At 36.9% G+C, this 18,112-nt stretch overlaps 1 protein-coding gene across 9 annotated transcripts in view; it reads left to right on the forward strand.

Moving 5' to 3' along the window:
* NUMB (NUMB endocytic adaptor protein) overlaps positions 1-18,112 on the forward strand; it is a 165,165-nt gene that overhangs the window by 36,533 nt on the left and 110,520 nt on the right. For 8 of the 9 annotated variants that reach the window (XM_040226122.1, XM_040226132.1, XM_040226127.1 and 5 more), the window contains exon 2: positions 4,338-4,469. The exons of the other annotated variant lie outside the window; for it this stretch is intronic. The gene's annotated coding sequence lies outside the window, so the exon portion shown is untranslated. The remainder of the gene's footprint in view (positions 1-4,337; positions 4,470-18,112) is intronic. 9 annotated transcript variants of the gene reach the window in all.

An 18,112-nucleotide genomic window follows, 5' to 3' on the forward strand; every position in this document is an offset into this window, starting at 1 on the left:
TTATATGCTAGATAGGAAATGAGGAACTTGTAAAGCAGGAGGAAGAAACTCTAAAAGAGTGAACAAGGACAGTGCCTCTCAAATTTTTCTGTGTGTATGAATCACATGAGGATCTTGTTAAATTGCAGATTCTGAACCAATAGGTCCAACATCAGACCTGGGATTTTGCATTTCTAACAAACTTCTGGATGCTGCTTGTGGTACCAGTCTATGAACCACAGTTTGAGTAGCAAGGAATTAGTATTTTATTAAGAAAAAAGAAGAATAGCCTGTTAACCTTTTTGAGAGGCGGGATTTGGGGCCATGGAGCGTAGGCTTGGAGTTCTGAGCAACACATCACTCAGAACTTGACCTTGGTGAAGTGGAATTATAAGAGCTATTAATTTCATATATAAAGAAGGAGTATTGAGGAGGTAGTCAACATCTGTTTTTTTTGGATGGCATCTAGAACTAAGGCTGGATGGTCTTAAAGGGTCTAAAACCTTTGAAAAGATACTAGGAGGTGGAAGACATGAGGATCTTCAGGTATGATAAAAATAACTGTCTAGTCAGATAAAATTTATGAGTAAAGTATTGACTAGGAGGACTTGGTTTGTAATTGGGAAGATTTTCTCTCTTTTACTTATTCTAACTGGGATAGTGATTCTAGTTTTTTAAAAAAAGTAAATGCTGGTTGTTGTTTTTTAATATGCATATGTATTTTTCCTGTAGGCACATTCTGTGTGGAAAGTATGTCAAATTTCTTTGTTACAGGTCTGAATAAAGCTTAAGTGTGCTTAAGTTGACCTTTTCTGATCTGTTCCTCTAGTATTAGCTACTTGGAACATAAATAATGTAGGAGTTCATTTATCTTCATAGAATTAGCAGAAGACTCTTAATCTTGGAGGTGGTGTAAAATGCCCAGTGGATATCAAACATTTACCTATAGGAAAAAATTTGGCAAGCCAAATCTTTGAACCAGCAGCCTTATATTTAGTTCTGTGAATTCACAATGCTAGTGTTTCCAATTATGTTTTTTACATTTCCTCCCCATTCTTTTACTATTTTAGAAGTAATATATATTCATATATCCTCTTTAATAAACACCTAATTTGTTACAGACTGAAGATGTTGGAAAATTACTGCTAACACCCGTAATTTATTATGGCTTCTGTCATATAATATTGTAATACTGGTTTCCTTTGAAAATAGGTATAATGTGGTTATTGTTTGTTATATAGGCAGAAAGATGTGAAATGTAATCTGGATTACATTGAGATAAATCTCAATGTTCCTTTAATTGTATTGGTTCATTATGATCAAATGAACTACATGTAATGTGTTTTTACTAGTTATGCACCCAGTCGATTTCTGGCATATTTAAAAAGCATTTGCTGCACCTATTGTTATTTTGGTATTTAGTTCTTTTTTAACATAATTGTTAAAACATTATAGTCTGTTCTAGAGTCAGGCTAAGGAAAAAATGAAGTAAAACACATTGTATGCTAAAAATATATTATGCAACTTACATCTGAAATTGTTTTGTTAGAGCATCTGTTGAAAATGAATTTCAACTTTCCTTATTCTGTAGGTTTTTTATAATGTAATTATCTGAACGTGGATGTCCATATAAAATAAGTTTCCAATGTCTTCCAGTTTGTAACTCAGTTTAACTTTAGAACCATACACTGCTGCCGCCTACTGCCAAGTCGCTTCAGTCGTGTCCGACTCTGTGCGACCCCGTAGACGGCAGCCCACCAGGCTCCCCCGTCCCTGGGACTCTCCAGGCAAGAACACTGGAGTGGGGTGCCATTTCCTTCTCCAATGCAGAAAAGTGAAAGTGAACTCGCTCAGTCATGTCTGACTCTTTGTGACCCCATGGTCTGCAGCCTACCAGGCTCCTCCATCCATGGGATTTTCCAGGCAAGAGTACTGGAGTAGGTTGCCATTGCCTTCTCCGTTAGAACCATATAAGCCTTTCCTATATATTCTGAAAACTCAATGTAGTAGTACCTGGAAATGTAATTGAAATATCAAATAAATGAAAAAGTAATATAAATGTAAAGTAAGTGAGAAGGAAATTACAGATAAGCTTAACATTGAAATAATTAAATTTAAAAGAATAAAAGGACATGTCTTGTTAATTTACACTACTACACTGTTTGAGGGCAGGGACTGTGTTATATGTGTTTGTGTTTAGCACACATACTAAAGGACTCTTTGTTTAGTGTTTTTTTTTGTTTCGTTTGTTTTTTTAAGAGTCATTAGAGCAAATGTTCCTAGTTCTGGTAAAATCTGTTTTGTTTTTTCTTTATTTAGTTGAAGAAAAATATAAAAGTAGTCTGGGGTCATGCAGCCTGTTTTTTGTTTTTCTTTTTTTAATATCAATCCTGCTTAGTAGTTTTGTGATGTTGAAAGTAACTTCTTTATACTTTAGTTTTTCTAGTTATAAAATTATAATATTAATAGTCCATTTCATAAGCATTGTTATCGGGATTAAGTGAGATAATTCATGGAAGATATTTTGAAGAGTTTTTGGTAAATAAGTACTTTCAAGAATATTTTTTAAAAAAAGCGTATTAATTGCTGCTAGTCTTTTTATTCAGGAACACGACTATTGGCATTGTCGATGGTGAATTTATTTTGCTTTTCAAAACAGGCATACGTTTCCAGGTTCCAATATCATAGGTTTGGGTGATTAATATATACACTTAAAATTAGTTTAGAATAAAAAAAATCTTAAGAATTTTTACTTTCAAGCTACTTTAACTTTAATTCCTATGGGGAAAAAAGAGAGAATTCATTCATTTAATAAGTCATTTTTTCTTTATAAACTATTTGATACCTGTTCTTTACAAGACATTGTACTATGTGCTAGAAATGTAAAATGGAGCAAACTTGGTATGTCCTTCTGTTGTCTAGAGGCTGGTAGAGAAAGGTACCACTGAGCGTAAATTGGTGTTGAAATAATTCCTTTTGTGCCAGATCATTTTATAAAGCCAAACTTTTGGGTGGATTGACTCTTTGCCTTTAATATCTTATCTATTTGCCATAACTCAGTGGTAGCTGTATCATTCCTGTTTTGCAAATATGGAAATTGAGGATCACAGAGGTAATTTCTTACACAACTACAAAACTCAGTCCAAAATCCTGCTTATTTAAAAACTCATTCATTCTGCTATTCTACCTCCTATATATTTGTCATAGGTCAAAACCTCTATTTGAAGACTTAATTCATTAAATTGTATCTGAAGTTTATGTGTTGATTTCCCTGTTACATTGGGAAATTTTTTTAGGGCAGAGATTAGTCTGAAATATTTCTAGGGCCCCTCAGCCACTGGTAGAGTACTTGTCACATATTAGGTATATAATATTAGTTGAGTAATGAATGAATATTTAGAATGTTAAAAGTAAAAGGAATTTGATTCATGTAAATAATACTAGACAGTAGAATTCTAAAAATTTTAGATCATTTATGTAGGGTTATAACTTTTGATTTTGACTCTTTAGGGTATTTAAAACACAACTAGTACTAGTACTAGTACTAGTACTAGTCTATCACATCATCTTATAAAAGAAACCATTTTAACACCAAAATAGTAGGAAGGACGGTTTCATAGTAAGCACAGTTTGGTAACTTTAAACCCATATTTTGGTCATGGCTGGCACCTGTTCAAGAAATGCAGTCTTCTCCTTTTAGAGTTGATGTATCTTAGTATCTTAAGTTCTTACAGCAAGGCAGAATGATCACTGAACTTAAAATACAGGTCTTCTGACTCTCAGCCCCAAATTTTGATCCTGTCCCCTCAATCTTCATCACATGATGAGATTCAGTTCAGTTCAGTCACTCAGTCATGTCTGACTCTTTGCGACCCCATGGACTGCAGCATGCCAGGCTTCCCTGTTCATCACCAACTCCTGGAGCTTGCTCAAACTCACGTCCATCAAGTCAGTGATGCCGTCGAACCATCTCAACCTCTGATGCCATTGAACCATTTCATCCTCTGTCACCCCCTTCTCCTGCCTTCAGTCTTTCCCAAGATCAGGGTCTTTTCCAATGAGTCAGTTCTTTGCATCAGGTGGCCAAAGTATTGGATCTTCAGCTTCTACATCAGTCCTTCCAATGGATATTCAGGACTGGCACAGATAATTTGTGCCTTCGCTAAAATCCTGTAATTGTTAAGAAGCAGAGCTGGATTAAATCTGTATTACCCAAATCCATTTTAGTGAAACCTGTGGATTCACTTCTGTGTAATCTTACCCTCCTCTAACAGCCCCTATTCAGTTGTAGAGATGGAATTATAAGTGGTTTTAAAAAGACATCTATATTTAGCATTTTCTTTCTTTGGAAATTTCAGATTTGGGGCTAAAGCAACTTCTTCCAAGGAAGAAGGCCAGTGCAGCTGCTGTTATAACCCAAGATCTTGATCCGCATCCATAGATTGGAATATTGGTGGGCCAGCAATCCTCAGACATCTCACTCAGGACAGGTAAGTGAGAGAGAGAATCAGGATAAGAAAAGTAGGATGATTGCTAATAGTTTTCCTTCCTATTTCTTATTAGATGCAAGCAGTTGACTGCCTTTAAGAATTTAACCGTTTAAGCTGATTAAAAACAAAGCATTTGGAATCTTATTTGGTTGGGGCAAAAGATTTTCTTGCTTGTAAAATATGTGTCAAATGTTAACTGTGGTGAAATTTAGGATAATTAAAGTTTTTTTCTCTCTGGTTTTGTACATTTTCCAGATTGTATTTATGAACTTGTATTATTTATTTATTGTTGTGTAACAAACCACTCAAAACTTAGTGGTTTTAGACCTATCAGTCATTTATTTTGCTTGTGTATCTGTAATTTGGATAAGGCTCGCTTGGTGGGGACAGCTTGTCTGTTAACAAGTGGAATGGGGTGGGGTTGCTGGAGGAAAGAGGGTAGCTCATTCCCCTGAGCTGTAATCGTTTGAACGCTTGCTCACTCTTGTGTCTGGTGGTTGATGCAGGCCGTTGGTAGGGGCCTGGACTGTGGGCCAGAACACCTATATATGACCTCTGTTTTTTACTTTTTGGTTTCCTCACAGCATGTTGGCTGGGTTCCAAGAGAGAGCATCCCAAAAGAGCAAGGTGAAGTTGTATGGCATATTTGACTTAGTTTTTGGAAGTCACATACTATTACTTTGCTCTCTTTTATTGGTGAGGTAGTCATGAAGGTCTCCCCAGGTTGAGAGGAGTAGCTGGACATCGAACCCTACCACTTGAAGGGAAGAGTATCAACAGAAGATTATAAGAGCATATGGCATGGAATCTGCCATTGTAGCCATTTTTGAACTACGTGATTTGTCACGATTTGCATTACTTTTAAGATAAAGAATATAAACATGGGTGTAATAAATGAAAAAGATGAATATTTGTAGGAAATGATGGTGTATGAGTCCAATAAGAATTTTGTGTGCTCTTATTTACTGAAATATACTGAAAATAAGATGCCTAAACAGGAAGAAATAAAGTCAATTTTGAGTTTTATTTCATATCAAGAAAGCATGCTGCTATAATCAAAAGTAGAGACAAAACTTTATAAATAAGATGAAAAATAAGATTTGTAGTTAGGTTTTTTTGTTTCTAGAAAATGCTAATCATTTCTGTTCAAAGTCTACATGGGTGTTTTTTTTTTCTTGTTTATTTTAATAATTTTGAGAATTATTTGGGAAGGTGGTTTCTAATATAGTAGATGTGAAATGTTTAACAAAAGTATTTAGAATTTGTGGCAGGAAAGTGATTGTCATAGCATAGAATTGACCATATTAATCTTTTTTCTTTTTTTGGTTGCATGTAGCATATGGGATCTTAGTTCCTTGACCAAGGCTTGAACCCTTGCCCTTTTCATTGAAAATATGGAGACTTAACCACTGGACTGCCACAGAAGTCCCCATATTAATCATTCTTTAAGTGTACAGTTCAGTGGTACTAAATATGTTCACACTATTTTGCCACCAATCTCCTAAATCTTGCAGAACTTTAAATCTTGCAAAATTGAAATTCTACCCAATAAATACCTCCCTATTTCCCTCTCCCTTTAGCTCCTGGCAACCAACATTGTATATTCTGTGTATAAATTTGATCACTCTAGGTACTTCATGTAAATGGAATTGTATATTCTTTATACTGTTGTTGACTGGCTTATTTCACTTAGCAAGGTGTCCTTGAGGATCATACACGCTGTAGCATGTATCAGTTTCTTTCATTTTAAGGCTGAATAACATTCCATTGTTTGTGTATAGTACATTTTATTTATCCATTCATCCTTTGTTGGACCCTTGGATTGCTTCTACCTTTAGGCTATTGTGAATAATGCTGTTATGAGTATTGGTATACAAATATCTCTTTGAGCCCATGCTTTCAGTTCTTTTGTGTGTATACCCAAAAGTGGAATTGTGGTACTTTGTTTAAATTTTGAGGAGCTGCCATACTGCTTCCATAGCTGCTGCACCATTTTACATTTTCACTAACAATACAGAAAGGTTCCAGTTTCTCCACATCCTCACCAACTCTTGTTTGTTTTTCAGTAATGGTCTTTCTGAAGCCATCTGAGCATCTTTTCACGTGCTTGTTGACTTTTATACAAATACAGTTTTTTTGGAGAATATCTGTTCAAGTCCTTCACCTTTTTTCTAATCAGATTGTTTGGGTTTTTGTTGTTGTTGAATTGTTGAAGCTGTAGATTTGCATTCTCACTATCACTGTCTTGCATTTAGGTCTTAGTGGTGTCTTTCAACTATCGGACAGGCCCCCAACCAGCCTTTTTTCTTCCAACTTTCTTTCCTAGTCTGTTACAAAGTTACTTTGCATAGATGCCTGCATTACTTTTTACATTACAGTAGATGCTTACCTCATTTTACTGTGCTCTGCAGATACTGCATTTTTTACAAATTTAAAGTTTGTGGCAACCCTGCATGGAACAAGTCTGTTTACGCCATTTTTCCAACAGCATTTCCTCACCTCATGTCTCTGTCACATTCTGGTAATTCTCACACTATTTTAGACGTTTTCCTTTTCATTATATTTGTTATGGTGTTCTGTGATCAGTGATCTTTGGTGTTATTGTTGCAAAAGATTATGACTCTGAAGGCTCAGATGGTGATTAACATTATTCCTAAATTAAGATATGTACATTGTTTTCTTAGACATAATGCTCTAAATATTTAGACTATAGTGAAAGCATAACTTGGCCCCAGTCATTTAAGTGCTGTGCTATGCTTAGTTGCTCAGTCATGTCCGACTCTTTGCGACCCCATGGACTGTAGCCCACTAGGCTCCTCTGTCCATGGGGATTTCCAGGCAAGAATACCGGAGTGGGTTGCCATGCACTCCTCCAGGGGATCTTCCCAGCCCAGGGATGGAACTCAGGTCTCCTACCTTGCAGGAGGATTCTTTACCATCAGAGCCACCAGGAAGTACAGCAGTATATAAGTTTAAGGTATACAGCATAATGATTTGACTCTTATACATCATGAAGTGATTATCACAGTAAATTTGTTGTTGTTCAATCACTAAGTCATATCCGACTCTTTTCCAACCCATGAACTGCAGCACACCAGGCTTTCCTGCCCTTCACTATCTTCTAGAGTTGCCCAAACTCATTTCCATTGAATCAGTGATGCCATCTGACCGTTTCATCCTCTGTCGCCCCCTTCTCCTCTCAGTGGATGGTGGCTCAGACGGTAAAGCGTCTGCCTACAATGTGGGAGACCCAGGTTCGATCCCTGGGTCGGGAAGATCTCCTGGAGAAGAAAATGGCAACCCACTCCAGTATTCTTGCCTGGAAAATCCCATGGACAGAGGAACCTGGTAGGCTACAGTCCATGGGGTCGCAAAGAGTTGGACATGACTGAGCAACTTCGCTTTCTTTCTTTCTTCTCTCAGTGAAACTTATCTGTCATCTCATAGTATAACAAGGAAAAACTGCAGTCCTCCAGGCTCCTCTGTCCATGGGGATTCTCCAGGCAAGAATACTGGAGTGGGTTGCTATGCCCTCCTCCAGGGGATCTTCCCAGCCCAGGGATCGAACCCAGGCCTCCTGCATTGTAGGTGGATTCTTTACCAACTGAACCACCAGGGAAGCCCATAGTAAAATTAAAAGGAAAAAATTTTTCCTTGTGACGAGAACTCTTAGGATTTACTCTCTTAACTTTCATTTATGATATACAGCCGTATTCATTATATTTATCATGTTGTATATTATATCCCTAGTACATACTTATAACTGGAAGTTTGTACCTTTTGTTTGCCTTCATTTAATTCTCCCCTTCTCCACTCTCCTCCCTCTGGTACCACAAATTTTATCTTTTTTTCTATAAGTTTTGTTTTTGATGTGTAGTTGACCTACAGTCTCCAAAATTCAGTTTTAGAATATCTTCATTTCCATCCCCCTCACCCCCCGCCAAATTCCTTGTATGCGTTTGCAATTAATTCTTGTACCTATGTCCAGCCTCAGGTAGTCAGTAATTTACTTTGTATTTTAAAAATTTGCTTTTTCTGGAGATTTCACATAGTTGGAATCATACAATATGTGATCTCGTGTCTGGCCTTTTTCACTTAGCTTAATTTTTTTTTTTAAACATTTTTTTGGATGTGGACCATTTTTAAAGTCTTTATTGAATTTTTTACAGTATTGTTTTTGTTGTTTATGTTCTGGTATTTTGGCTGTGGTGAGGCATATGGACTTTAGCTCCTTAATCAGGGATCGAGCTCATACCCCTTTCGTTGGAGGATGAGGTCTTAACCACTGGACTGCCAGGGATGTCCCTAGCTTAATGTTTTTGAGGTTCATAATGTAGTGTGTATCAAGCAGCATTGTTCCTTTTCATTATTGAATAGTATTCCATTGTATGGCGAAACCACATTAAAAAAATTCATTCATTGGTTGATAGACCTTTGGATTGTTTCTCCTTTTTGACTGTTATTATATTTATCATCTCATGCTTTAAACCTTTTCTACTTATGTGATTAATATGTGACTATAGTATTATCGAGAAATGTATAAATGTACACACATTGAAGGATATGCTAAAAACATTTTAGTAGTGGGGTACAGGATCAAAAAAATTTGGAGGTCACTGTTCTAGTCCAGAACAGTCAGAAAACAAAGTAACCAGAATTATCCTAAGTCACAGGTCTGATTTACCACTCATAATTATACCCTACTGCTTGTGAAATAAATTTCTAAATGTGGTGTTTAAGGAGCCCTACCTTATGGGCCTAAACTCTTAACTGTTTTCTAGCTACCACTTCAGTTTTATAGCTCACTGCTTCCTTTTAGATTATTTTCACCAAATTCCTTGTAGTTCCTTCAATACATTCTGCCTTTGAGCTTTTGCCAGCTATTCCCTTTGCCTAGAATGCTGTTTCCTGCCCACCTTAGCCTCTTGGTAGTACTATGATAAATTATTTAAACTCCAGATAAATTGCCTCTTTGAATTGCTCCGTGGCTCACCCAAGCCAGTTTAAGCACTTCATCTTCTGTGATACCACTGTAGGTAGTATCTACCTTTATTATAGCAACTCTCAGACTAAATTGCAATTACGTATTAGTGTATCTGCATCCTTCACTGGATTACTATGTGCTTGAGGACAAGGAATAGGCCTGTTCATCCAATATGTGTTGAATAAATGAATGAGTAGTAGCCTCATGGGGGAGTCCCTTGCATGATCCTGAGAGTAAGTACCTTGTTAAATTCTGTGCTAGGGTACCTCACTTGCTTCATCCTAGTTTAGACCCTATGGTGGTGCTTTAGTCACAAACTTGTGTCTGACTTTTGTGACCCCATGGACTACAGCCTGCCCTCCAGGCTCCTCTCTCCATGGGATTTCCCAGGCAAGAAAACTAGAGTGGGTTGTCATTTCCTTCTCCCGGGGATCTCTTCCTGACCCAGGGATCAAACCCAGGTCTCCTGCATTGCAGGCAGATTCTTTACCATCTGAGTCACCAGGGAAGACCTGTTAAGTAGGTTAGGTTAAATTTTTTCTTTTTAAAAATGTGTATTTGGGTACTTTCTCCCACCCCCTTAATACGATTGTCCTAAATCCAGAGACTATCAAGATTTGGATAATTACTTGTTAGATGCAGGATTTTTTTTTTCTCTTTTTTGGTGGCCCCTGAGGCTTGTGGACTCTTAGTCCCCTGACCAGGGGTTGAACCTATGCCATGCTGTGTCAGGGCCAAGGCCTAACCACTGGGCTGCCAGGGAATTCCCAGAATTTTCTAATTTTATCATCTTTGGAATCTTTTAGAAATCTAGCTTCCCTCCGTATTTTCTAAATTAAGGCTTGTCTTTTTCAAAAAAGAAAAAAAAGTAGTGCCACACTATCTAGTGGAGATGCAGAGTTTCGAGTTTTCAAAGGGGTCATTAATTTAGTTGGAAAGGATAGTAGCAGTTGTTAATGAAAAGGTTTCAGGACAATCAAGGTGATATGTTGAGACTTCTGTCATAAGTACTGTTTATTTCTTCAAAAGGCCTTCAGATAGTTTGATCTCAGGTACAGAGAAAGAAGGCTCTTCTTGATACTGAATCATTTTAGGAATTAAAGACTTTCATTAGTAAGCAGAGTGAATGATATCAGAATTCCTATGTAGAGCAGGACAGCTGTGGTTTGGAGAAGCCGAAAAAGAACTTTTTCTCAGTAGGTGTGCCAATGGTGAAATGATAACAATACCAACTGCTGTTTACATTTATTTGTGTACCAGATGCTATTTAAGCCATGTATATATTTTCTCCTTTAATCCGGATGAGATAGATGGTTTTACAGTTAAGGAGACTGAAGCCTAGACTGATAAAATGACTTTGAAAGGCACAAGTAAAGTCGTTCAGTCGTGTTTGACTCTTTGCGACCCCATGGACTATAGCCTGTCAGGCTCCTCCATCCATGGGATTTTCCAGGCAAGAGTGCTGGAGTGGATTGCCATTACCTTCTCCAGGGGATCTTCCCAACCCAGGAATCGAACCTGGGTCTCCCGCATTGCAGGCAGATGCTTTACCATCTGAGCCACCAGGGAAGCCAGAAGGAGAATTTAAATCCAGGATTAATTCCAAAGAGTGGATGCTCTTTCCACTGCACATAGTACTGATTTCTGTGTCTTTTACTTGTAGTGAACTGTCTTATTTTTTAGGCCAAAGGATAGATGTTAAATTGGATTCTGGGGAGGTAGAGTGGAAAGTTGATTTTATAATCACCTTCTATTCTTATTTTATAGTATGGCATTGTTGTATATACTTAAGAAATTCGAGGGCCAGCCCACTCCAGTATTCTTGCCTGGAAAATCCCATGGATGGAGGAGCCTGGTGGGCTGCAGTCCATGGGGTCTCAAAGAGTCGGACACGACTGAGCGACTTCACTTTCACTTTGGGCTTCCCTTGTAGCTCAGTCGGTAAAGAATCTGCCTGCAGTACGGGAGACCCGGGTTCAATCCCTGGGTTGGGAAGATCCCCTGGAGAAGGAAATGGCTACCCACTCCAGTATCCTTGCCTGGAAAATCTCATGGACTGAGGAGGCTGGTGGGCTGAAGTCCATGGGGTTGCAAAGAGTTGGGCACTACTGAGCTACTAACACTTACTTACAGTAACTGATAGCATTACAGCTGTTTGTTTGAAGTTGAATGTGGTTATTACAATTTTAAGTTAATCCCATTTTAGAGGATCAGTTTTAATTGTTTTATCCTTACAAGTTATAGCTAAATTCCCTTGTGTTCCATTTGCCTGACTTTGGGGGAACTAAATTTTAATATTCTTTTAAAATAAACTTTTATAAGAAAAGGATTAAGGAAATGTCTCTTTCCGTATTACATGTTTCTTCATTTTTAAAAAATATATAGTGTAGTTGATTTACAATACTGTGTTAGTATAGGCAAAGTGATTCAGTTATATACATATATATGTATTTTTTCAAATTATCTTCCATTATAGGTTATTACAAGATATTGAATATAGTTTCCTGTGGTATACAGTAAATGCTTATTTCATTTTTTTGTATGCAATAAATTATTTGTCATTCTGTAGATTTTGATTCATAAACTAAACTAAAACAGAAGCTGAAAGTTTTGATGTAGCTCAAAGTTCTCTCATACATTTTGTTGTGAAAGCTCTTTTAATAATTGAAGTTCAATTCAACAAATTTGTACTAATCAATTCATTGAAGATGTTGAGGTAGGTAAGAAATGGGAGCCAAAACTTCATGGTCTTAAAGAATTTTAAATCTATTCGAAGAGATCTATTAGATCTATTAGGTTATTTATAATAACCATAAAAAGAAATTATGTGTAAATAACCATAGAAAAGAAATTATGTGTCTTACATAGATGCCAAACTTCAGTGTACAACTTATAGTAGTTCTTGAGTTTATAGGTGAGAAATATTCTTACTTGCTTTCTTACTTGCTTCATGGATATGGCATTTGATCTGTGCCCTGAAGATAGAGTAGTATTTTACCTAAGTTGGAGTCTGGAAAAAGGTCAGTTTACATTGAGGGGTTACTTAAGGACAAGGAAGAAGAGTGGAGGGAGGTGTCCCCCTGGTTCATTAAGTGAGGTGTATGGTTTCTGAATCTTTTCATTCCAGTTTGATTTTTTTTTTTAGAATGGACATATTTCAGTAGTTTAATTTTTTGGAAAACATTAAATTGGGAGAGAAAGAAAAAGTATATTTTAATTCAAAGGACATTGAAATCTTATTCACAAGTTCAGTTCTAAAATTTCTATTTGTTCTTCTTTGTTTTCTGTTTTTTTTTTTTTTTTTTGCTGGTGATTTCTAATTTAACACTTATTTCAAGAGTGTTTGATATTTATTTGAGCATTTTTACAATAGCTGCTTTAAAGTCCTGGGATAATTCCAATATCTAAGTTCATCTCTTCGCCAATGTTGTGTTTTCCCATGTGAGCTGAGATTTTTGTGGTTCTCAGGCTGAGTAATTTTGGTTTGTATCCTGGACATTCAATCTGAGTTTTATATAATGAGATTCTAGGTTTTGTTTACTTTCTGTGGAAAATGTTGATATTTTTGTTTTAGCATTCTATGGGTTGTGATTCCAATGTCAATTCAGTTTTCACAGCTCTGTCAGTGCTTTTCAGATCTGTCCCATGTGTGTTCCTCTCACTGGTCAGTCAGGGATTTGGTTGGAGGTCTGCTCAATTTCTCTGTTTTCAAAGGTTATATTATGTTAATTGGCATCAGATTCATACCTTCACAGGTTGAGAGGGAGCTCAGAGCTCATAAACAACTTTGTGGAGATATTTTCTCGAGAACAGGGAGAGAAAAGGAAAAAACAGTGGAATTTGGCCTGTCCACTTGGAAGCAGGGTTCTGTTGAACAGAAAGGAATAGTCCCCTCAAGAGTTCTTGCTCCTGGAGGCTTCCATTCCTAATTTATTTTTCTATTGTTGCTTTGCATCCCCCACAGAAGGCCTAGGGACTGCGACATGAGAGTATGGAGAGAAAGGAGAATGAAAAAATACCCTAGTGATTTCCCTGCTTTCTTTGCACTTGAGGAGTTCCCTTTAGAGGAGCCATGGGCTAGAGTTGGACACAACCAAATGACTGAACACTCCTATTTTCTGTCCTTGAGCCAGAGCTGGAGGGTTTCTCTGGTATCTGTCTGCCTCCACCATTGTGTTCACTTCTGGGTTTTGGGCTGTGCTGAGTTCAGGCTGGGGGATACTAGAGGAGGAAAAATGCTAAACTTACAGCAAGTACATTGATAAACAGGAAGTTCTGTTGCTTTTCTCAGATCTACCTGTAATGTTTACATTTCAGAGTCATCACATAGCTGTTCATGCATTCTATCCAGGTTTTATAGTGTTTACTAAACTCCAACATATTTGTTTTACCATTTTGTTTTGATGTAATTTTAAATTAATGGGATGTTGTAAAAAGATGACAGAAAGGTTCTGTGCCATTTACCCAGTGGTTACATCTTATATAGCTAAAACGCAATACTCAAATGAGGAAATTAATATTAACACCTACTTTTTATCATGGAACTTTAAAATCCATAAGAATGTTGAAAGAATAGTACCATTACCTAATACCATTATTATACCTAGGAATAGTAACAGTATGAGTTTTTTTTGGACAGTAGTCTTAATGTTCCAGGTGTTTGCTTTGACGCTTGAAGGCTTAAGTTATTGTTCACGGAGATGACCGTCCTGATGAATAATTTGAGTGTCTGGGCTCTTCCAATGTGTGCAATTCAGAGCCTAGAGAACTTCTTGATTCTATATATATATATATATATATATTTTTTAACTTTACAATACTGTATTGGCTTTGCCATACATCAACATGAATCTGCCACAGGTGTACATAAGTTCCCATTCCTGAACCCCCCTCCCACCTCCCTCCCCATACCATCCCTCTGGGTTATCCCAATGCACCAGCCCCAAGCATCCTGTATCCTGCATCGAACCTAGACTGGTGATTCGTTTCTTATATGATATTATACATGTTTCAATGCCATTCTCCCAAATCATCCCACCCTCTCCCTCTCCCACAGAGTCCAAAAGACTGTTCTGTATATCTGCGTCTCTTTTGCTGTCTTGCATACAGGGTTATCATTACCATCTTTCTAAATTCCATATATATGTGTTAGTATACTGTATTGGTGTTCTTCTTTCTGGCTTACTTCACTCTGTATAATCGGCTCCAGTTTCATCCACCTCATTAGAACTGATTCAAATGTATTCTTTTTGATGGCTGAGTAATACTCCATTGTGTATATGTACCACAGCTTTCTTATCCATTCATCTGCTGATGGACATCTAGGTTGCTTCCATGTCCTGGCTGTTATAAACAGTGCTGCGATGAACATTGGGGTACACGTGTCTCTTTCAATTCTAGTTTGCTTGGTGTGTATGCCCAGCAGTGGAATTGCTGGGTCATAAGGCAGTTCTATTTCCAGTTTTTTAAGGAATCTCCACACTGTTTTCCATAGTGGCTGTACTAGTTTGCATTCCCAGCAACAGTGTAAGAGGGTTCCCTTTTCTCCACACCCTCTCCAGCATTCATTGCTTGTAGACTTTTGGATCGCAGCCATTCTGACTGGTGTGAAATGGTACCTCATTGTGGTCTTGATTTGCATTTCTCTGATAATGAGTGATGTTGAGCATCTTTTCATGTGTTTGTTAGCCATCTGTATGTCTTCTTTGGAGAAATGTCTATTTAGTTCTTTGGCCCATTTTTTGATTGGGTCGTTTATTTTTCTGGAATCGAGCTGCATGAGTTGCTTGTATATTTTTGAGATGAGTTGTCTGTCAGTTGCTTCATTTGCTATTATTTTCTCCCATTCTGAAGGCTGTCTTTTCACCTTGTTTATAGTTTCCTTTGTTGTACAGAAGCTTTTAAGTTTAATTAGATCCCATTTGTTTATTTTTACTTTTATTTCCAGTATTCTGGGAGGTGGATCATAGAGGATCCTGCTGTGATATATGTCGGAGAGTGTTTTGCCTATGTTCTCCTCTAGGAGTTTTATAGTTTCTGGTCTTACATTTAGATCTTTAATCCGTTTTGAGTTTATTTTTGTGTATGGTGTTAGAAAGTGTTCTAGTTTCATTCTTTTACAAGTGGTTGACTAGTTTTCCCAGCACCACTTGTTAAAGAGACTGTCTTTAATCCATTGTATATTCTTGCCTCCTTTGTCGAAGATAAGGTGTCCATAGGTGTGTGGATTTATCTCTGGGCTTTCTATTTTGTTCCATTGCTCTATATTTCTGTCTTTGTGCCAGTACCATACTGTCTTGATGTTGCTTCTATATTCTTATTCTGTCTCATTCTTCCCTCAGCTCAGACTTCTTGCAGTACTCTAAGCGGATACTCATTACGGTAGTCCTACAGAAGGTTAGAACTTTGTCAGGCTGATTTATTACTTATATAGAGTTTCTGATATGGTGAAATAAAAGGAGTGTATAAAGTGTAAGTAATTGAAAATCTGACTACAAGGCTTAAACAAAGAGAAGTTTGTTTTCCTTACAGAAGCCTGGAAAGGCGGTTGCTCATGTTGCTTCAGTGACTCAACAGTGTTGGGGCCCATATCTTTGTAATTTGCTTTGCCTTCATGGTCCTAAGATAACTGCCACAGTTCCCCCACCCAGAGTTACAGAGGACAGCAAAAGATCCAGGCCAAGAAAAAGCTTTCCTGGAAGTGACTTGTTCATAAGTGCTGCTAATGTCTCATGGGCCAAAATGGGTTTTATGGACACCTCTAACTGGCCTCTGTAGTGAGAGGCAAGAAGGAAGGAAGGATTGGGAGTGGCTTTTTGGGTAGTCAATAAATAGTATCTGTCCCTGTTGTATAATAACATTCATTTTACTTTAGAAATGCATTCATGTTGTTTCAGTATGATGTTCAACACATAGGTGCTTTATAATTACATAATAACATCTTTCTGGGTACTGTGGGAAACACGGAAACAAAATGAATTTTAAATTTAGTTGTGAGATTTTGGTTATGCAAGGTGAAACTGGCTTGAATTCTGGGACTTGGTATAATGGTTTTGTGCTGGGAATTTCAGTTATTCTTTTTTGCTCAACATTATTTTAAGATTTAAACAGAATGTAAATCTAGTTAATATCTACTGACTGTTGTATAATATTGCATTTTATGTGCATTTCTACATTTTACTTATTTATCTGATAACAGATTTCTAGATGTGGCTTAAAAATTACTAATACAGTAGAATTGCTGTGAACTTCCTTATACATATCCCCTGGTGACTTGTACAAAGGCTTCTCTGTAGTCTACACTGAAGAAAGGAATTCCTGATTTATGATCCATACACATACTTAATTTCACTAAATACTGCCGATTGTTTTCCAGAATGGTTGCCCAGTTTATGCTCCCGCCAGCAGTGTATTGGGGTTCCCATTTCCTTAAATTCTCACCAGCATTTGGTTTTATCCATCTGTTTAGTCTCTTCAGTCTGATTGTAATAAAGTAGTATTTTATTTTAATTTACATTTCTGTGATTGTGAAGTTGAGCATCTCTTTACGTAGACATCGTTTGTCTCCCTTGCGTATTGACTGAAAAAATTACCGAAATAATACTTGTTAGTTGTATTTATTTTTGAAACTACAAATAGGCAAATATAAAAAGGTTATCTCTAATACTCTAATACAGAGGTAATTGCTATTAATATGGCTATATCGTTCTGATCTTTAAATGATGCATACATGTACAAATTGATATATACATACACAAGTGTGTATTTTTATTAATAGGATCATATACACAATTTCATAACTTGAATTTTCACTTGCCAATAATTTATGACCATTATGTTTTTCTAAATTATCAACTCACCAGAACCAGTAATTAAAGAATTATGCAAGCCCATATTATTGGTAACTTGGTGTTAAGTGTGGTGGAAGTAGTTAAACTAAAGAAACTGGCAAATGCTACAAATCGGGGCTTCCCCTTCCCTGCTCATTTCCATCCAGAGCCATTTTATCAGCACACTGCTGCTTATATACATTATATCAGTATAGATATACTTCATTTTCAGTGGCTTCATAGAAGTCCATTTCTATGTATCAGTGGTTCTCAGTATGGTTCTTGGGCCAGCGGTATCAGTGTTAACTGGGAATTTGTTAGAAATGCAAATTCTTGGCCTCTACCCAGGCTTATAAAATTAAAAACTCTTCTGTTGGGTCTCAGCTATGTCTTACAAGCTCTTTAGGTGGTTGTGATGCACGCTAAAACTTGAGAGGTACTGTGTGTGCAGATGCACCTGATTGAGGTGATGATATCTATATGGTAAATTCCTAGATAAATGTTCATTTAAAAGTCTTGGATGTGTATTGCCAGATTGAATTCTAGAAAGGCTATATTGGTTTCCATTCCCACCTGAAGTCTACATCAACTTCATTTTATATTCTATTCCATGTAGAGAAAAGTAGCTGTATTAAAGATCTTACTTCTTTTTTAGCTGTGTTTGTATCCTTTTATACATCCTAAAACTCAGCTCACCTGCATTATTGTCAGCAATAAAATACCTTTTGTTATTTATACTTTTAAAAAGAGAACAATTGAGACAGAAAAAAACAAAAACTATGCCTTTCCTGCTGCAGAACACATCTAGCATCACATATGGCTATGTTGGT

This window comes from Oryx dammah, unplaced genomic scaffold (genome assembly GCF_014754425.2).
Source record: "Oryx dammah isolate SB20612 unplaced genomic scaffold, SCBI_Odam_1.1 HiC_scaffold_26, whole genome shotgun sequence".
Lineage (NCBI taxonomy): Eukaryota > Metazoa > Chordata > Mammalia > Artiodactyla > Bovidae > Oryx > Oryx dammah.